The 19,279-nt window shown below is 39.4% G+C and overlaps 1 pseudogene; it reads left to right on the forward strand.

Annotated features, from left to right (window-relative positions):
- LOC103158559 overlaps positions 1-19,279 on the forward strand; it is a 71,347-nt pseudogene that overhangs the window by 48,920 nt on the left and 3,148 nt on the right.

Raw genomic sequence — 19,279 nt, forward strand, 5'->3', positions numbered from 1 at the left:
GACTTCGATGGAACAACCAGCTACCCCAGGACTTGACAGAACCCTAGCTTTCTTAGGTCCCCCAGGGATGGTCAATGCTCCCCAGGCCAGCAGGAAGCAGTCTTGAGAATTCAACACCCTTATTCCCTAACCTGCCACGCCTGACTCTCCACCTTTTTATGATAAACAAGAGTCAGGATTGTTAGGACATACACCTGGCTGACCCTGCCCTCTAACGATGGGCAGGCTTGCACAGGGATGTGTTACACCATCACAACATCACCTGCCACGAACTATGGCCTGCATGAGGACTCTGTGATACATAAAACCCCAGTTTGCATGCATGGCCTCCCTTTAAAAGGTCCTGTTCCCCCCCTTCTCCTCTCTCTATGGCAGTCAGCTATTAACTCTGTCTCTCTTACTCTGTCCTGCTCTGATCTTCTATTTCTCTGTTGCTCGACCTCTCAAGATGTAATAAACTATCATTAATATATCTCTTAGTCTCATGTCTCATCTCGTGCCTTTTTTCTTTCTAATTTAAGCAGAAATCTAACAGCCACCATTTTGGTTGAGGTCAAAACAAAAACTTCACCACCATCTTTACTAAGGGTAACCATCATGTACACTGGCTCCACCAAGGAGATAGTCTGTCTCTAATACTGTGGGTTAGGATATATTTCTATGTGATAATATGTGTCCAATCCTAAAAGCAAGGTTTATAAAAGATAAGGTTTAAAACGACACTGATTTACTAATCTACTAACGCTCTGCATTCATGTACAAGGATGAATCTAACTCACAGCCAGATTTTGTAACCTAAAAAAAAAAAAAAAAAAAAAAAAAAAAAAAAAAAACTCTTTTCATTATTGATTTAAAACACTAAATTGTCTGACTTGGTTTTGCCTTCTACAGACTAGGATTATGTTCTAGGACTCAGGACCTAACTAAACCCTAGCAACTGAAGCATTCCCTCTAAAAGCAATGATATCCTGATTCTCAAATGCCTTTATAGATGTGAGAATATGGTATTTTAAAAAAGCTTACTAAGATAGAGAGACATGGTAGCTCCTGACAGAAATCGATCACACCATCATGCCAAGACACAGGTAGGCCAATCTCCAAATCCGTAATTCACATCAAAAGTCCGTTAGGCCTCCTGGGTTTAGCAGCTAATGGCAAGTGCTGCTTATGTCTAGGACTTGTGTCATCCAAAGACCCAGGTGAGAAATGGGATTGCCTGGGTATCTGGAAAATCTGTCACACTTCTGCTCATCTATTTATCCCTCTCAGATCTGCAAACTTTTTATTAAAAATTTAAATACTGACCAGGATGAAATTTGGTCAGTACAAGCATCTGGAAACGTCCAGCTGTGTGGCCCCAAAAGACATGTTGTAGGGCTAATAGGAACAAAACCCATAGTCCACCATACTTTCCCATGAGGCTTTGTTGTTACTTTCCAACAACTACAACTCCCAGCATTCCAGGAAGTAACCTGGTATTTTGGCAAGTGGGGATTAAAGATTAACTTCAGGTCTAACCATATCTGGTAAGTCTCTGTGGAGTTACTTTGAAAAGTACTATACATCAGAGTCACATGTATGCCAAACTGCAGAGGGATTTAATGAATCACATGCTAACAGTGTCCTTGAAGAAAGGTATGTCACCCTTGACTCTAAGTGCTTTATTTTAGCTCATAAACTCTCCTTTAAAACTCCATTGACTGTAACTCCTATTTAGTACCTACTGTGCCTTAAGCTCTGGGGCATAGCTACCTCTCAAATATTTGAATTCTGAAGGTCAGTTTTGATCACTCTTTAGCAACCTGTCAGCATTTCTCTTTAATTTTTTCCCCTACGACTGAAAAATATCAGGTGCTTGTACAGTTTAGTTTTTGATCAACCTGACAAGTTAGAGTCATGTGGGAAGAGGGAACCTCAGTTGTGGAATTAATTCCATTGAATTGGCCCATAAGCATGTCTTTGAGGCATGTTCTTGATTGGTGATTTACAAGAGAGGACCCAGCCCATTGTTGGTGGTGCCACTTCCTGGACTGTGTGAGAAAGTCACAGAGAGCAACCAGTAAGCAGCAGTGTTTCCATGGTCTGCTTCAGTTTCTGCCTCTAAGTTCTTGCTCAGCATTCCTGCTTTGACTTCTCTTGGTGATGGATGAGTCTTAGGAATTCTAAGATGACATAAACCGTTTCCTCCTCAAGTTGCTTTTTGGTCATGGTGCCTGTATATCACAACAACAAAAAAGCTAACTAGAACAGTGGGTTAAAGGTTACAGTTCTTGAAGGTCACTTAAGCCTTTGAATTATTTTCTTAACACTCATATTCAAAGCCCTCCTCAGATCAACTAAAGCAAATATTTTGATGATTGCTATGTGTAGTATCTATTGTTGCTGCCTAAGTATAACTGGCCTTTGGTGTGGTGTGTACCAAGGCTAAGGAGAGTTGGTACACACATCTCTCTCTCTCTCTCTCTCTCTCTCTCTCTCTCTCTCTATATATTATATATATATATATATATATATATATATATATATATATATACCTTCCTGTGTAACAGCAGTAACAAATGACCCAGAGTCAGATATTGGGGTCAAGACTCAAGCTGAATATAAGAAAAGCAAAGCAGCCAGACACTGGCACTTATCTCTACCTCAGACTGAAGGGGGTGGTCCTGCCTCCAGGAGCTCTCACCAAGCCTCACACTGATGCCTCTCTTCAGCGTGGCTGGAGACTAAATCTCAGAATGCAGTATGAGACACTGGGCTCCTGTCTTTTATATACCTCTCTAGGACTGGGATTAAAGTTGCGAGCTCTATGACTGATGCAGTCTCATGTAGCCCTCGTTGGCTCAGAGAGATCCAACTGCCTTTGTCTTCTATGTCCTGGGATTAAAGGTGTGTGCCACCTTCCATAGCTAACTAATGGGACTGGCTTTGCATTCTGATACTTCAGGCATTCTTTATTAAATAATAAATAATGGTTCCTGAGTAATTAATTTTGCAATATTTCTCATTGCTCTTAATTAGATTTTGGGGAAGGAAAGCGTTGATCCTACCTATCCAAGAGCATGGGAGATCTTTCCATTTTCTGGTATCTGCTTTAATTTCTTTCTTTAAAGACTCAAAGTTCTTACTAAACAGGTTTTTCTTTTTAATTAGCGGTACCCCAAGATATTTTATGTTGTTAGTTGCTATAGTAAAGGGTAATGTTTCTCTGACTTCTTTGTCAGCACATTTATCATCTGTATATAGTAGGGCTACTGATTTTTTTGGGTTAATCTTGTACCCTGCCACTGGGCTGAAAGTGTTTATCAGCTGTAGGAGTTCCTTGGCAGAGTTTCTCAGGTCTCTGATGTAAACTATCATATCATCTGCAAATAGTGAAAGTTTGAATTCTTCCTTTCCAATTTGTATCCCCTTGATCTCCTTTTGTTATCTTATTGCTCTAGCTAGAAATTCAAGTACAATTTTGAAGAGATACGGAGATAGTGGGCAGCCTTGTCTTGCTCCTGATTTTAGAGGAATAGCTTTGAGTTTCTCTCCATTTAGTTTGATGTTGGCTGTTGGTTTGCTGTATATTGCTTTTATCATGTTTAGGTATGTTCCTGTTATTCCTGATCTCTCTAAGACCTTTATCATGAAGGGATGTTGGATTTTGTCAAAGGCTTTTGCAGCATCTAGTGGGGAGATCATGTGGTTTTTCTTTTTCAGTTTTTTTTATATGGTGGATTACATTGATGGATTTTCATATGTTGAATCATCCCTGCATTCCTGGGATGAAGCCAACTTGATCATAGTATATCATTTCTCTGATGTGTTTTTAGATTCGATTTGCCAGTATTTTGTTCAATATTTTTGCATCAGTGTTCATGAGGGATATTGGTCTGTAATTCTCTTTTTTAGTTGTGTCTTTGTGTGGCTTGTGTATCAAAGTTATTGTAGCCTAATAAAAAGAGCTTGGCAATGTCCCTTCTGCTGCTATTGTGTGGAACAATTTGAGGAGTACTGGTATTAGCTCTTCTTTGAAATTCTAGTAGAATTCTGCACTGAAACAATCTGGCCCTGGGCTTTTTTTGGTTGGTAGGCTTTTGATGACTGCTTCTATTTCATTAGGGGTTTAGGTCTGTTTAAATTGATTATTTGTTCTTGATTTAATTTTGGTAAGTGATATCTATTCAGAAAATTGTCCATTTCCTTTAGATTTTCAATTTTTGTGGAATACAGGTTTTCAAAGTATGACCTGATGATTCTCTGGATTTCTTCAGTGTTCGTTGTTATGTCCCCCTTTTCATTTCTGATTTTGTAATTAGCATGCTCTCTTTCTGCCTTTTGGTTTGTTTGGATAAAGGTTTGTCTATCTTGCTGACTTTCTCGAAGAACCAAAACTTTGTCTCATTGAGTCTTCGTAATGTTTTCCTAGTTTCTACTTTATTGATTTCAGCATTCAGTTTGATTATTTCCTGGCATCTACTCCTCTGGAGTATGTTTGCTTCCATTTGTTCTAAAGCTTTCAGTTGCGCTGTTAATTTTCTAGTGTGACTATTCTCCAGTTTCTTCATGTGGGCACTTAGTGCTATGAACTTTCCTCTTAGCACTGCTTTCAGAGTGTCCCATAGGTTTGTGTATGTTGTGTCTTCATTCTCGTTAAATTCTAGGAAGTCTTTAATTTCTTTTTTTATTTCTTCCTTGACCCAGGAATGGTGAAATTACACATTATTCAATTTCCATGAGTTTGTAGGGTTTCTGCAATTTTAGTTGTTTTTGAATTCTAACTCTAAAGCATGGTGGTCTGATAAGATACAAGGGGTTATTCCAATTTTTTTTTATCTGTGGAGGTTTGCTATGTTGCCAAGTATGTAGTCAATTTTAGAGAAGGTTCCATGTGGCACTGAGAAGAAGGAATATTCTTTTGTGTTTGGATGGACTGTCCTATAGATGTCTGTTAATCCCAAATGGGTCATAACTTCTGTTAGTTCTTTTGTTTCTCTGTTAAGTTTCTGTCTGGTGTTTCTGTCCAGTGGTGAGAGTGGGGGTTGAAGTCTCCTACTATAAGTGTTTTATGTGTTTAGAGCTTTAATAATGTTTCTTTTATGAATGTGGGTGCCTTAGTATTTGGGGCATAGTTGTTCAGGACTGAGACTTCATCTTGATGGATTTTTCCTGGGATGAGTATGAATTGCCCTTCTTCATCTCTTTTGATTGATTTTAGTTTGAAGTGTAATTTGTTAGATATTAGGATTGCTACACCAGCTTGTTTCTTGGGTCCATTTGATTGGAAAATCTTTTCTCAACCCTTTACTCTGAGGTACTGTCTGTCTTTGAAGTTGAGGTGTGTTTCTTGTATGCAGCAGAAGGATGGATTCTGTCTTCGTATCCATTCTCTTAGCCTGTGTCTTTTTATAGGCAAGTTAAGACCATTGACATTGAGGGATATTAATGAGCATTGATTGTTGATTCTTGTTTGTTTTGGATTTATTGGTGGTGGTGTTATTATATGTAGATTTCCCCCCTTTTTTATTTTAGTGTTTGGTAAAGTGGGATTATCTATTGCCTATGATTTTTTGAGTATAGTTATCTTCCTTGGGTTGGAGTTTTCCTTCTAGTAATTTCTGTAGGGCTGGATTTATGGATATGTATTGCTTAAATCTGGTTTTGTCATGGAATAGCTTGTTTTCTCCATCTATAGTGATTGAAAGCTTTGCTGGATACAGTAGTCTAGGCTGGCGTCCATGTTCCCTTAGCATTTATAGAAATTCTATCCAGAATCTTCTGGTTTTCAAAGGTTCCATTAAGAAGTAGGGTGTAATTAGGATAGGTCTGCCTTTATATGTTACTTGGCCTTTTTCTTTTGCTGCTCTTAACATTTTCTCTTTATTCTGCAGGTTTGTTGTTTTGATTATTATGTGTTGAGGGGACTTCTTTTTTTGGTCCAGTCTGCTTGGTGTTCTGTAAGCTTCTTGTACTTTCATAGACATATCCTTCAATAGGTTAGGGAAGTTTTCTTCTATAATTTTGTTGAATATGTTTTCTGTACCTTTGAGCTGTACTTCTTCACCTTCTTCTTTACCTATTCTTATTCTTAGGTTTGGCCTTTTCACGGTGTCCCATATTTCCTGGATATTTTGTGTTAGGGATTTGTTGGACTTGAGATTTTCTTTGGACAATGTCTGTATATCCTCTAGCGAGTCTTCAACAAATGAGATTCTCTCTTCCATCATTTGGATTCTATTGGTTATAGAATCCATCAGTGGTTCCTGATCATTTACCCAGCTTTTCTATTTGCAGCATCCCCTCATTCTGTGTTTTCTTTATTGTTTCTAATTCTGCTCTCACACCATGGACTGTTTGAATTGTTTCCTTTACTTGTTTTTTGTTGTTGTTGTTGTTTTTGTTGTTGTTTTGTTTTGTTTTTCGAGACAGGGTTTCTCTGTGTATCTTTGGAGCCTATCCTGGCACTCCCTTTGGAGACCAGGCTGGCCGCAAACTCACAAAGATCCTCCTGCCTCTGCCTCCTGAATGCTGGGATTAAAGCGTGTGCCACCAATGCCCGACGGTTTCCTTCACTTGTTTGGTTGTTTTTTCTTGGCTTTCTTTAGATTCTTTAGGAGATTTATTTCTTGAATTTTTTGGTTTGTCTTTCCCTCCATTTCATGTATTTTTTTTTGCTTGTTTTTTCTTGTATTTAAGAGATTTTTCTTGTTTCCTCTTTAATGGTCTCTATCATCTTCATAAGATATTTTTTGAGGTCCAGCTCTTCTTCACCCTCTGCGTTGAGCTTCTCATTTCTTGTTGGTGTGGAGTCCCTAGATTCGGTGGTGTCATATTGGTTCTTCTTCTGTCATTTTCCCATCCCTTCTTCCAGTGGGTGCAGGTGGCATCTCTTCCCTCTCTTTTTGTCTCCTCAAGCAAAGGGTGGAGTGTGGAGGGGAGACCAAGTGTGAGGTGTGTAAAGACTCAGGGTGGGCCCCCCTGGCTGGGCAGGTCCGCTCTTGTTGAGGGGCAGCCTCAGGAAGAAGGAGGGGTGTGATGGGGGAAGTTGGGGCTGGATTCACCTCAGGCAGCAGAGAAAGGGCAGAGAGCAAAGGGGGGACAAGGGTGAGGGGTGGCTAGAATCAGGGTGGGCCACCCTGGCTGGGCATGTCCACTCTTGTCAAGGGGCAGCCTCAGGAAGAAGGAGGAGGGGTGTATGGGGGGAGTTGGGGCCAGAGGAGAGCCCAGATTCACCTCAGGCAGCAGGTGGAGGGCAGAGGGCAGAGGGGTGACCAGGAGTGAGGTGTGTCCAACAAATGTAATTTTTTTAAGAATGAAATTTAAGAGAGGATTACCCAAACTTATTTTTAAGCATCCTTTTTATACATGTTCCTACTCAACTCATTTTACCAGAACATGTTACCACAATAAAAAGTATTACTGTACTCAAGAAAAAGTAGATGCAATAGAGCTCCTTGCCTGTTTTCTTTCTTGTAAGTCAGCCAGAAATTCACAAACACAGCAAGTATCCTTGCCCACAAAATCAAAAATCACCAGTCAAGAGCCTTTATTGCTCCAAGGGCTTGGAAATGCCCCAGGGAAATCGACAATCTATGTAAGATAAGCATCCGCCAATGATTGGTTTTCCCTGAAGCTGCAGCCCTGATTCAAAATCTCTTCCCTTTGTCCTTTGAGACTCTAAAAACTTGTTCTTGAATATGCCAAATAAACTGGAATTTAAAACTGCCTCTTGCAGAATTATTCATTTCTTGAATTCTCCCACCTCTATGTTTAAAAACTTACCATTCTTTTTCCCTTGTTAAAATTTAACTTGTAAAAAATACCTCAGTCTTATGGTTACATTATTTGAAAATGTTTATAGATTTTAGAAATTTGAAATTATGAACTCAGAAATGTTATAAACCATGGAATCATTTCCTTTCCATGTTAATAGAAATTATCTACACATCTTAATTAGAAGAAAATTATATTCTGAGGAATGAAGATTTTGTTTTGTTTAGTACTAAATTCACTGTGTATCTCAAACTTAAAGTAAAAGGGAATGAAAAGGAAAGAAATGAGTAAATATTCTTATTGTTGTTGTGAGAATCTCACAGAATTTGGAAGATCATCTTGCCTTCAATTTCTTCATTAAAATTGTAAAAGGCACTGGAATTGCCTAAATAATGCTAATTAATATTTAATGAGTGATTGACCAAATGCCAGTCATGAAGCAGCTGTTAAACAAATAAACACAACAATAACAACAAAACAAAGGAAATGCCTTTCAGGACTTTGTATAGTCCTTAGAATCATTTTTTCAAAAAGTCTGTTCGAGTGTTCCTAACCTTCATAAGCAGGCATCTATCTTCTGTTCTGTAGTCATTCAACAAGAAATACAAATCTTTGAATTAGTAAGCAATGAAGTCAAACTTGTGTCTCCTAAAAATGAGGGGCTGGTCAAGTGATTACTTATATTGTTCTATTATTAAAGAAAACTTGGGAATCAGATATTTGGGTAAAAATCTAACTGATTGGAGAAGTTGCAGAGAAGTGACTAGTGACTTCCTCTCTCTTGATCCTTCTTCCTCTCCTTCCTTTATCCAAAAGCTCCCATGTATATTTCTAAGCCTATCCTACTACTTCCTGTGCCTCTTTATATGTCCTGGGTCATCTAAAACCTCTATGGTTATTTCTGGTCAGCTAGTAGCTAACTCTGCTCTCTGATTCAAGGTGAACTTTATTATAAGTCTTGGAAATGTCAGAGTGAGGTCAAAATATCTCACAACAAACTAGGAGTGAGGTTCCGTGGTAGGCAAACTGTTAGGGAGAGGAGCCATGACTAGGTAATAAAGATGGTGAACTGTCAAGATGGCTGCTTATTGTACATTCTTCTGACCTGAGACAAAGCCTGGCATCCTAAGACAGAACCTTGTGTTTTGTTTTTCTCCTGTAAGTAGTTCCCCACCACCGCTTCCTGCCTTGGACTGGTACAAGAAGTTCAAGGCCTGATCAGGACATGTTTATAGAAAGGTTGTGGTCAGATCAACCCTCTGTCTTTCTTCAAACTGACCAACCCACGGGGGAAGGAAGATCCTTCAGAAACTTAAAAAAAAAAAAAAAAAAACAGCCCTCTGAATGAGACTGGATTTTTGTCTTCACTGAGTCTTCCCTATGCTTGGTAGAAGATATTTTTCTCTGTGTGCCTCATTCCTGTATGTGTTTCCTCACCTCCAATAAATACCTTGTTTCAACTGCTGCTGTTGTCTGTTGCTGTCTCCTGTTTTTTGAGATTACTCTCCTGCTACTTGTCAAGCTCAAGAGTTTTCCTACCTTTTAATTTGTTAACTGGCAGAGAAAGCAAACCCCATCAAAACCCCTGGATGGTAACAAAAGCATAACATGATAAATATCTGAACTACTAGAGACAAAATGAATTTAAATTCTATTCTGCCACAGAGACTCTGTAGAGAAGTCTTTGTGCTTGTAAAACCCCATTTCTTAACAATTTTATGTTCATCAGTTAAAGCTCCAACTTCTGCTTTGGTGGAGAATGCCCAACTGCTCTAACATTTTCATTCTCAAGTGTTAAGGTTCTTGGTTACTTCGCTCCACACAACTCTTTGTGAGTTTTGAGGTCTCTCCGCATTGGTCTTCTTTCCTTCTCCCCTTTTAAACCCATTACTTTATGCTGTTATTATATTTGGCTTACAATGAACTGCTGCAGAGTGAGTCCTCTGGCAAACAAATTAAAAGATAGACATTTGTGTGGTGATATATTATTTATGATTTATTAAAGCTTGACTGAGGATTCACAAAGCAAAGCCAGCCTCAGGACATAGAGATCAGGCAGTGGTGATACATACCTTTAAGACAGGAGCAAGGTCTCAGTATGAGACATTCATTCTCCAGCCATGTTGAGAATAGGGATGCTCCAGCTCTTTTAGAGGTAAGAGCTCTGGTAGCGTGGCTGCTTTGCTTCCCTGATCTTCTCTGGGTCTTTTATTTTTCATATTATGTATTTTATTAGAAAATAGTCTAAGTTTCAAGATTAATAGTCAAAAGGAAAAGAAGTGCATGTTTTTCAGGCCATCTGAGCAACTAAAACAGAAAATCTTAAGACCATGGCTTACAAATAACCAAACTGTTTTCTACAGCTCCTGAAGTGGAAGTCCCAGATCAGGCTGTCACCATGGAGGGTCTGAGGAGGGCTGCTTCCTGATTCACTAATGGCACCTTCTGATTGCCATCACATAGTGAAGGGATTCTCTATTATCATTTACAAGGTAATCAGAACCCTGAACAGAAGTATAGATGGATTTTTCTGTCCCACCTGGTCCCAAAGCTGTTTATTCCCAAATAAACACATGTAGGCTTATATTAATTGTAAACTGTTTGGCTGATGGCTCAGACTTCTTATTGCCTAGCTCTCTCTTAATTATTAACTCACTTCCATTAATTTGTGTATCACCACATGGTCTTGGCTTACCAATGATGACTGGATCACTTGCTTCCTCAGCAGCTACATGGTGTCTCCTAGACTATGTCTACTACTTTTATTTGGCCCTGTTTGGATTTCCCACCTGGCTAAATCCTGCCTGTCTATTGGCTGAAACAGATTTATTTATTCATCAACCAATAAGATAAATATATATTCACAGCATACAGAAGGACATCAGCCCTCACAGAAGCACTTTCTGCCTGTACAAGAAATCAAGAAAAAGAGCTGTATCCATTCAGGGTGACTTAATATAATGCCAATGACTGTGAAGAGTTAGACTGTTACAAGTTTGTGAACTTAATACCAATTTTTCTCAGGCTATCTTTAGTTCCTCAAAGATCCTTTTTAAGTAGATGAAAACATTTGAAATCTTTTAACTTAGCAAAACCCTACTATCCACCAATGGAAGGGTTAAGAATGTTATCAAATGGTTTCTGAGGCCCATAGATGAGATGATTCTACCTGTGGTAAAAGGATGTTTCCACCAATTGTATTTTTTTAATGCCTGTATTTATAACTTTCTGTAGGTTGAGTTTCTCTGTCCCACCAACAGCTCCCAAATAACCACACAGAAACTATTAATTCTAAATGCTTGACCTCTAGCTTATGGTTGTTACTAACTAGTCCTTATAACTTAAGTTAACCCCCATTTCTTACCTACCCTGTGCCTCATGGTGGTACCTTCTTTCCGCACAGCACATTCTTCTTATTTCTTTTAGCATCAGCCCATGACTTTCCTGACTCTGCCTTTCTTTTTCCCCATATCCTCTCCATTTGTTTCTCCCACCTAACCTCCTCCTGCCAAGCTATAGGCCAGTCAGCTCTTTTTTAAGCCAATAGAGTAACAAATATTCACACTGCACAAAGAGGATTATTCCACAGCAACTTCCTTTGTTCTGTTAGTATAAAAACTGCCTCTATATTGGAACACTGCATTTGGGGAGAGGTAAATCTATGTTTCCACAGCATGGCTACTCATATTTTGCTACAGAATAAACCTTGTCTTTTATTTATTTTTAATGAAAGCTGTTTATTTCTATGGCAATTTTAATACATGAATTTGGGTCTAAGACAAGATTTAGTTTGTAGACACAGTAGCCCAATCTAGTAGATGTAAGAGCTCAGCTATGACACATTCACAAAGCCAGTGGCTCCAGGGACTAATCTCAAAGGCTACTATGGACCTAGATGGAACATCACAGATTCTGAATTTAGTGAACATCCTCAATATAGATCATTCATGACGTATGAGATGTGAGCGATCCATTGAATGGCAGCATTGGTGTTCACAGGAAAACTGTCTCTTCATGAGCCAGTTCCTGATGAAAGCTGCCACTTTCAGAGCACATAGCAAAATTGCCTGAGTGGGCGGAGCACAATCCAGGTTGGGGATTTTGGTGCCTTGCTATTGTACCCACTGCAAAGAATGAACTAGTTAACTGTGTGCCTTTTACATAGAGGAGTTGATCAGTACTTTCTTGGGCAATTTAATGACCCTTGCTGACTAAGGGCTTTAGACTGTAATATGATAAAAACACAAATAAGCACTATGGTATAAGGCAATAAAGGTCTCTTTTAGAAAATCAAAACAATTTAAGGGACTTAATTCAAGTGGGTTGGGACACAAAAAGAAGCATTGAAATGAGTAGGACTTCATATTGTGGTAAAAGATGGACACCGAAAAATGATGCATCAGTGAGTGTTGACACAAAGCACAGCTCTGCATTCAAAAGGAATGAGAATTTATTCTACAGTTAAGTTTGATGACCATGTCTCATGGAAACCCCAGGTTCCATAAAGGCAGAGTTAAATATTGAGGAGGAGAGTCAGGCGACAAAGGCCAAAAGTAAAAGTTTAAACATTTCAAAAGGCAAAGAAAACCAAGACAAACAAAAACAGAAAACAAAATGCTTTCACAGTTCTAAAAGTGAACAAAATACTAAAATCAAGCTGTGTCAGAATCAAAATGCCTTTAGAGATCTGAGAGCAAACAAAGCACAACTAGATGTCTAGACCAGGATGCTTTCAAAGCAAAATGTTGTTTTTCTTTCAGCTAAGTGGCTGCACCTGAATTTGCTGATATTTTAGCTGTGGTCCTGTGGTCAGCATTCCTCTGGGTAGGCCACGTCCTGGCATGATTTCCAATCTCATAGGCCCTGGCTCTGCCTCTTCTGCCAAATGTATTTTTTAATTAAGTCTCTATTATTCTATTTACCACTAAAGACATGAGAGTCAGATGTTGGGGTGAAAACCTGCTAGCTCAGAGAGTCTGAGAAACAATATTCCCTTTTGTCTAGAGACCAAGCAAGAGATTATTTCTCCAGCTGCCCCATACCATAAAGATCTTATAACTCCAAGTCTCTCCATACTCCTTCCTGTGTGTCTCTGTATCTGTCTTTCTAGGTCCTCTGTACTCTTTATGGCTAGTTCTGGTCAATTAGTTTCTGGCTCTGATCCCTGAACCAAGGCTGATTTTAGTAGCACAGCCTTTGGTTTCACAGTGCCATCAAGTATCCTTGCAACTGCAAACACATTTGATATCTTAAATTAAATGCTTTGAAAGCAGACTCTAAATGTATCTATTAAAGAAAAATGAAATGGATTGTTGATCAAACAAAGAGAAGTCTGGAGCCCTGGGTAGAATTTACACAACCTATATGAGGAGATATCATCAAATGGGCCTATATTCAATGGGTCCATGCAGATACCTCATTCAGGTAATTCCATCTATGGAAAGTGGGTCAATTTTTGGATTTGAACATTGTGGTGTCCTAACTGTTGATGGAAAACATACAGCCCTCTCCTCAAGGAGAGTAAGAGATATAGATTACTTGAAGCCAAATTGAGTAATTTTGGCCCAGGAAACATGGAGCTAGGTTGCCACAGGTTCTATGTTCCCTTATAGGAACAGTTTTAGAGGTTGTGTACTGCAGGAATGAAGTCATAAGTCAAGCACCTAAAAACTATGTTGGTGAGAACATCAGACAGGTGGGTTACAACAAAGCAGAGTTTTCCCTATAGGGTTCAGATGTTATCTGATGACATTCTTGGCTTTTTGGTGGATATAAGAAGTCTATTAAGTTAGTAGATTTCAAAATATTTTTTATGTTAGTCACAAAATATGAGTTCTAACTCAAAGGAGAGCAAGGAATGGCTATTTAGGGATCATAAAAACTAGGCTAAGATAAGGTAATCAGGCTCTGGACCTACAACATCACAACCTCTGCACATCACTGCACTCCTAATCAGTCTTTGAAGACAGGGCTTCTTTCCAGGAATTCTCTTCACAAGCGAACACTCATGGATTGGAGCAGCCTGTTAATACTGATTCATGTTTACCTCCCTCACTTCCACAGCTCTGATGATGACTCTCACTGGGTGAACTCCACACATGTATCTTATACAAGTGATGCAATTTTGGAGGAGAGTAAGTGTAGGATAGTGATCAAATGGGTCAAAACTTGAGAACTTTCATTACTTTCGGCAAAGATCCTTATTTATCCATAGGAATAGAATGAGTCCAATTTCTTAATAAATTTTAAGGGTGATGGGAAGTCAGGTTATACTTACTAACACATAGCAGTAGATTTCAAATAGTTAAGTGATGAAATAGTAACAAATTTAGCAGAGGATTATAATTTCAAACTCAGCCATTGCTGAGACAGCAAAAGATGAACTAATTATAATAAGGAACTATTTGGTACTAGTTTTGTTCAAGGCCATCCTTAATCTCCACCCATGTAACTCAGTACTTATGGAACTTCTCCTTCAGGTGGGAGGCTACTTTAATGAGTACTAAAATACCACATGGTAGTAATCCTCTAGGTACTTCCACCCCATGTCTGAAGTCCAGCTCACGTCTCTAGACAGGAGTCATCAAAGACATGGCCTTCTGGGTATATGCATGGCTTACCTGCTGTTCTACTCTGCTGGATATTTTCATGCAAATCAGATCCATCTCAGAAGAAAGATACAGGTATGATAAAATAAACACAAGTTAACGTGTCTTTACTGGTTAGAAGGGAAAAAGTTCCCCTGCTTTGATTTTATACTTGTCAATGCCCGATAAAGCATTTCTTTTTTGTTGCTGGTATTATAGAAACAGGAAATGCAAGTGAGAATAAATGACTGAAACTTCTTCAGACACAGAACGCATGTGTTACAGCAATTAACTGTATCTTTAGGAGTGTGTATGTGTGTGTGTGTGTGTTTGTTTGTGTGTGTGTTTGATCTGTATTTCCTTGCTCATTTCAGCTAATTGAATATAAAGACTTTCATCCTTCCAAATTATTAGACCAAGTTGCTGCATGTCATGTGTTTTTACATTTTAAAATGTTCTGCTTTTTATCTGTCATTCAACAGTTTTCAGAATGTAGTGCAGTCTTTAATATTTCTTTCTAATTCTGAAGCAACCTTTAAAAATCAGTTTCTTTTTATATATTTATTTATTTAATCTAGAAACAACCTTATTTTATATATTAATCCCAGTTCCCTCTCCCTCCCATCCTCCAATGGCCCCCACCAACCCACCCATTCCACCCTATATCCACTCCCCAGGGTGGGTGAGGCCTTCCATGGGGGAGCATCGAAGTGTCACGTCATTTGGGGAAGGGCCTAGGCCCTCCTCTGTGTATCTGGGCAGAGAGCGTATCCCTCCATGGAGAATGGGTTCCCATAGTCCTTTTGTGCTCTAGGGATAAATAATGGTTCCACTGTCAGAGGTCCCAAAAATCAGTTTCTTTCCTGTGTCAGAATTTTTAAAAGAACTAATTTTCCAATGCTTTTAATTCTTAAAGTTTTAATTCTTTGTGTAGTCCCTTTCATCTAATAATCCTACCCCACACTCAAAAAAGAAAAGGGAAAAAAGAAAATCAAACAAAAAAACCTACAGTCTCACTATGTATCCTTGGCTGGCCTTGAGCTCATTGAAATCTGCCTAAGATTAAAGGAGTTTGCCACCACACTAAGATTTAAATCCTTCCCTTTTATCTTTGAGATAGATTTATATTCGTTCAGAGATACTGCCTGGTACAAAGTACAGTGTCGAGGTTTCTGTGAGAAGCTTGTCAAAGTGGTCTACTTGGCTTCAGTCACAGTGCCTGACTGGCTGCATGTGAATCACTGTCTGTGAAGAAGCATACTAACTGACGTGTGGCTACATCAGAGTAACCCAGATGACTTAGATGACAGCAGAGTCATGGAGCACAAGAGTGAATTCATAGTGAGCATCAGGCAACGCCTGAGAAATCATGCAAGCAGTTGTAAATATTCAAGGAGGGCTCACAAATCCCAAGTCTCTGCTATGCTGAGGCTTCAGTTTTGGTGTGTGAAATTATTTGGTACATGCATGGCAAAGAATGCTGTGTGTCCACTTAAGAGCGTGGTTTTCTAGTTATTTTCTAGGTTACTCTTCTCTTTTCTCTGTTTAGAAGTTAGAAATAAAGAGAGAGGGAAGGGAAGGAAGGAGAGAAAAAGAGGGAAGGAGGAGGAGAGAAAGAAGGGAGGAAGGAAAGAAGGGAGGAGTCATCAATGCCATCAGTGTCCCAGTACTTCAAAACTTTTCTCCTCAAGCCATTTAGAATTAACTCCTTGTGACCAAGATCCTCTCTGTGTGGGAAGCAAATGCCGGAGGGATTTACATTCTTGGCAAACTATGTCTATAATCAATTACACAGGAGTCTTGATGGGAGAAGTCCTTCTGTGTATATCTTTATCTTATTGGTTGATAAATAAAGCACTGTTGGCCAATAGGAAAGAAATATAGGTGAGGCTAGGAGTTGAGGAGAATTCTGGGAAATGTATGAAAGACAGGAGTTGCCATTTGATTCCCGGGAAGACAGGATGCTTAAGCCAGTGTCCTTGATAATTATTTATAAAATATATAGACTAATGGTTATGGTTGATACTTAGGACAGAGCTAGCATATAAGAAATCCTAGTCATTGGCCAGCAGCATTGTAAATAATATAAGTCTCTGTGTGTCACTTGGGGCCCTAACGTGGCAGTGGGCAGATCTCAGGTAGCTGGAATAAAAAGTTATCATTACAGAGTCTCTTCGATTTTGTTTATGTCCCACACATAATGAATGTTAAGCCAAAAAGCAATTAGTTAAATTTTGACACTGCTCTTGGGGATCAGATTAAACCACAGTAGATGACAATTTGCTTAAACTGCTGCTGTCAATCATCATTACAAACTCTTCTAAGTGACTGTTGTGAGAATTAACTTATTTCCCAGGGACACAATGTCTCCTGCCTCCACACAAATCCCCAAATGAAAGTAGAATTCTATCGAAGCTCATCACAGTGGGGAATCTTGGGTGATTGCGTCCCCATTGCTGCATAGACAGAATCCTCCAGACTCACAGCTAGCCTTTAGCACATCCCTAGCCAGACCCAGAGTGCCTGTGCAACCAGGGCAGAGCTGCAGTGCTTACAATGTCTTGGAAGGGCCCCAGGAGAGCTTCTAGAAGCTCAAGCGAAGTCCAGTGGCCACCCTTACTTATTCCCTCCTTTTCTGAGAACTTGTGATAGTAACAGGTCCTCTGGAGATGGTCCCTTGCAAGTAGGGACATCTGTTTTGGTGAAGACAGCAACTGTTCTCAAAGTACCAGTTTCTACAATGGCTCCACCTCAGTGATACATGGAAAGGGTCATAAAACATTGGAGCAAAGCTTTTCTTTTTTTTGAATTTTTTTTATTTGAATTAGAAACAAGATTGTTTTACATGTCAATTCCAGTTCCCTTTCCCTACCCTCCTCCCTTGCCCCCCCCCACAAATACCCTACCTATCCCATACCCTTTCTGCTCCCCAGGGAGGGTGAGGCCTTCCATAGGGGGTCTTCTGAGTCTTCCATACCCTTTGTGATAGGGCCTAGGCCCAACCCGTGTGTCTAGGCCTAGGGAGTATCCCTCTATGTGGGATGGGCTCCCAAAGTCCATTGCTATACTAGGGATAAGTATTGATCTATTCCAAGGGGCCCCAAAGATTTCCAAGATCTCCTCACTGACACCCACGTTTGTGGGGTCTGGATCAGTCCCATGCTGGTTTCCCAGATATGAGTCTGGGAACCAAGAGCTCTCCCTTGTTCAGGTCAGCTGTTTCCGTGGGTTTCACCATCCTTTGCTTATCACTCCTCCTTCTCTGTAACTGGATTTCAGTTCAGTTCAGTGTTTAGCTGTGGGTGTCTGCTTCTACTTCTACCAGCTGTGGGAAATAGAAAAGTTGAGTAATCAAACTGGAGAAAAGCTTTTCAATTTGAGTTGATTACTCCACTCTTACTCTAAGTGATGAACTCTCTGTGTGAACTGCATCACAGAGCCTTTCTGAAAGTCACTGAGTTCAGTCCATCATACCTTGTCTCATTGAACTTTCACAGACAATGGGCTCTCACTTCTGTGCTGAGCAGAATTCTTAATTCCATTCATTTAAATCCTTACCAATGCTTGCTATTTTCAGGCATCTTATTTTTAGCAGTTTTGTGATGGGGCTCATGTGTTCCGGTAATTCCAGTTTGCATCTGTGAGGCTGTGCACTGCTTTACATGTTTTGCGTTCATACAGTTATTCTCTTCTGTCAAGACTCTGTATAATTTAAACAACAATTTCAAAACATCTGGTTCATTGAATAAAAACAATCTTTGTATAATGTGCTGGAAAATTAGAATTCATTCACAATTATATGAATGAGTTTGTGTTAGTCTAACATAGTAAGGAAGAGTAGAGTTTGGCCTCAGACATAATTTAAATTCCTCTGACATCTAGTTCTAATTAGTGGAAAACCTTTTTTTAATCTCTTTGTGAAGTCTGGTAATAATGCATACTTTGTAAGCTCTTAAATTATAATTATTTATAAGATGGCTCAATATGATGCTATTCTCAGGTGTTAGAATCATTTAAAGGAGTGAAGTGCCCAAATGGTTTAACCAGTAACCTTGGGAAATGTTCCATGTTCTCTCTCAATGAATACATTAAAACATCATTAGAGCTATGGTGTTGTAATTTTAAAAAGTGGTGCAGGAGAGAAAGATGCTATTCAATAGAGCTTGGGTGGAGGGGTTTTTATTGGGAGAAAGTGAATGGGAAAAGGGGGAGGGGAGACTGGTTTCTGGGACAGGAGAAGAAGAGAAGAGAAAGCAGAGATAGAGAGAGAGTGGGAGAGGGAGAGAGAGAGAAGCAGAGAGAGAGAAGTAGAGAGAGAGAAGTAGAGAGAGAGAAAGATGGGAGGTGGGCAGGGCCCTTTTAAAAGGGAACATAATGAATGTGCACAGGTGGTGCTCTTAGTGGCTGCGGCACAGATGCCTGAATACTAACATATGGGATCACAAAGTTCATATGAATTGTTCTTTACTCTTCCAAGTGATGGATGGAGGCTCACAATCTTATTCTATACAGGGTGAAGTAGGTTCACATTCCTACTTTACACATGGTGATAGAGACTCACATTTCTACTTTATCCATGGTGATAGAGACCCACAATCCCACTGTACACAGTATGATGTAGGCTCACAATTCTTCTTTACACAGGGTGATGTAGGCTCACAATCCTAGTCTATACAGGGTGATACAGGCTCATAATCCCACTATACACAGTATGATAAAGAATGAGTCTCCTGGAACACACTATGTAGACCAAGCTAGCCCAAAACTCACAAGATCCAACTGCCTCTGCCTTCTGGATGCTAAGATTAAAGGTGTGTGCCATGGTACCCTACAATCTTGGAAGTCTTAATGAAAAGTGGGAAGTCACTTGGCAATATTAGCAAACATGTGACTTACATAACTACATATACAATGTTCTACTGAAAGCAACAGCATTG

The sequence above is a fragment of the Cricetulus griseus genome, chromosome 8 (assembly GCF_003668045.3).
Source record: "Cricetulus griseus strain 17A/GY chromosome 8, alternate assembly CriGri-PICRH-1.0, whole genome shotgun sequence".
NCBI lineage: Eukaryota > Metazoa > Chordata > Mammalia > Rodentia > Cricetidae > Cricetulus > Cricetulus griseus.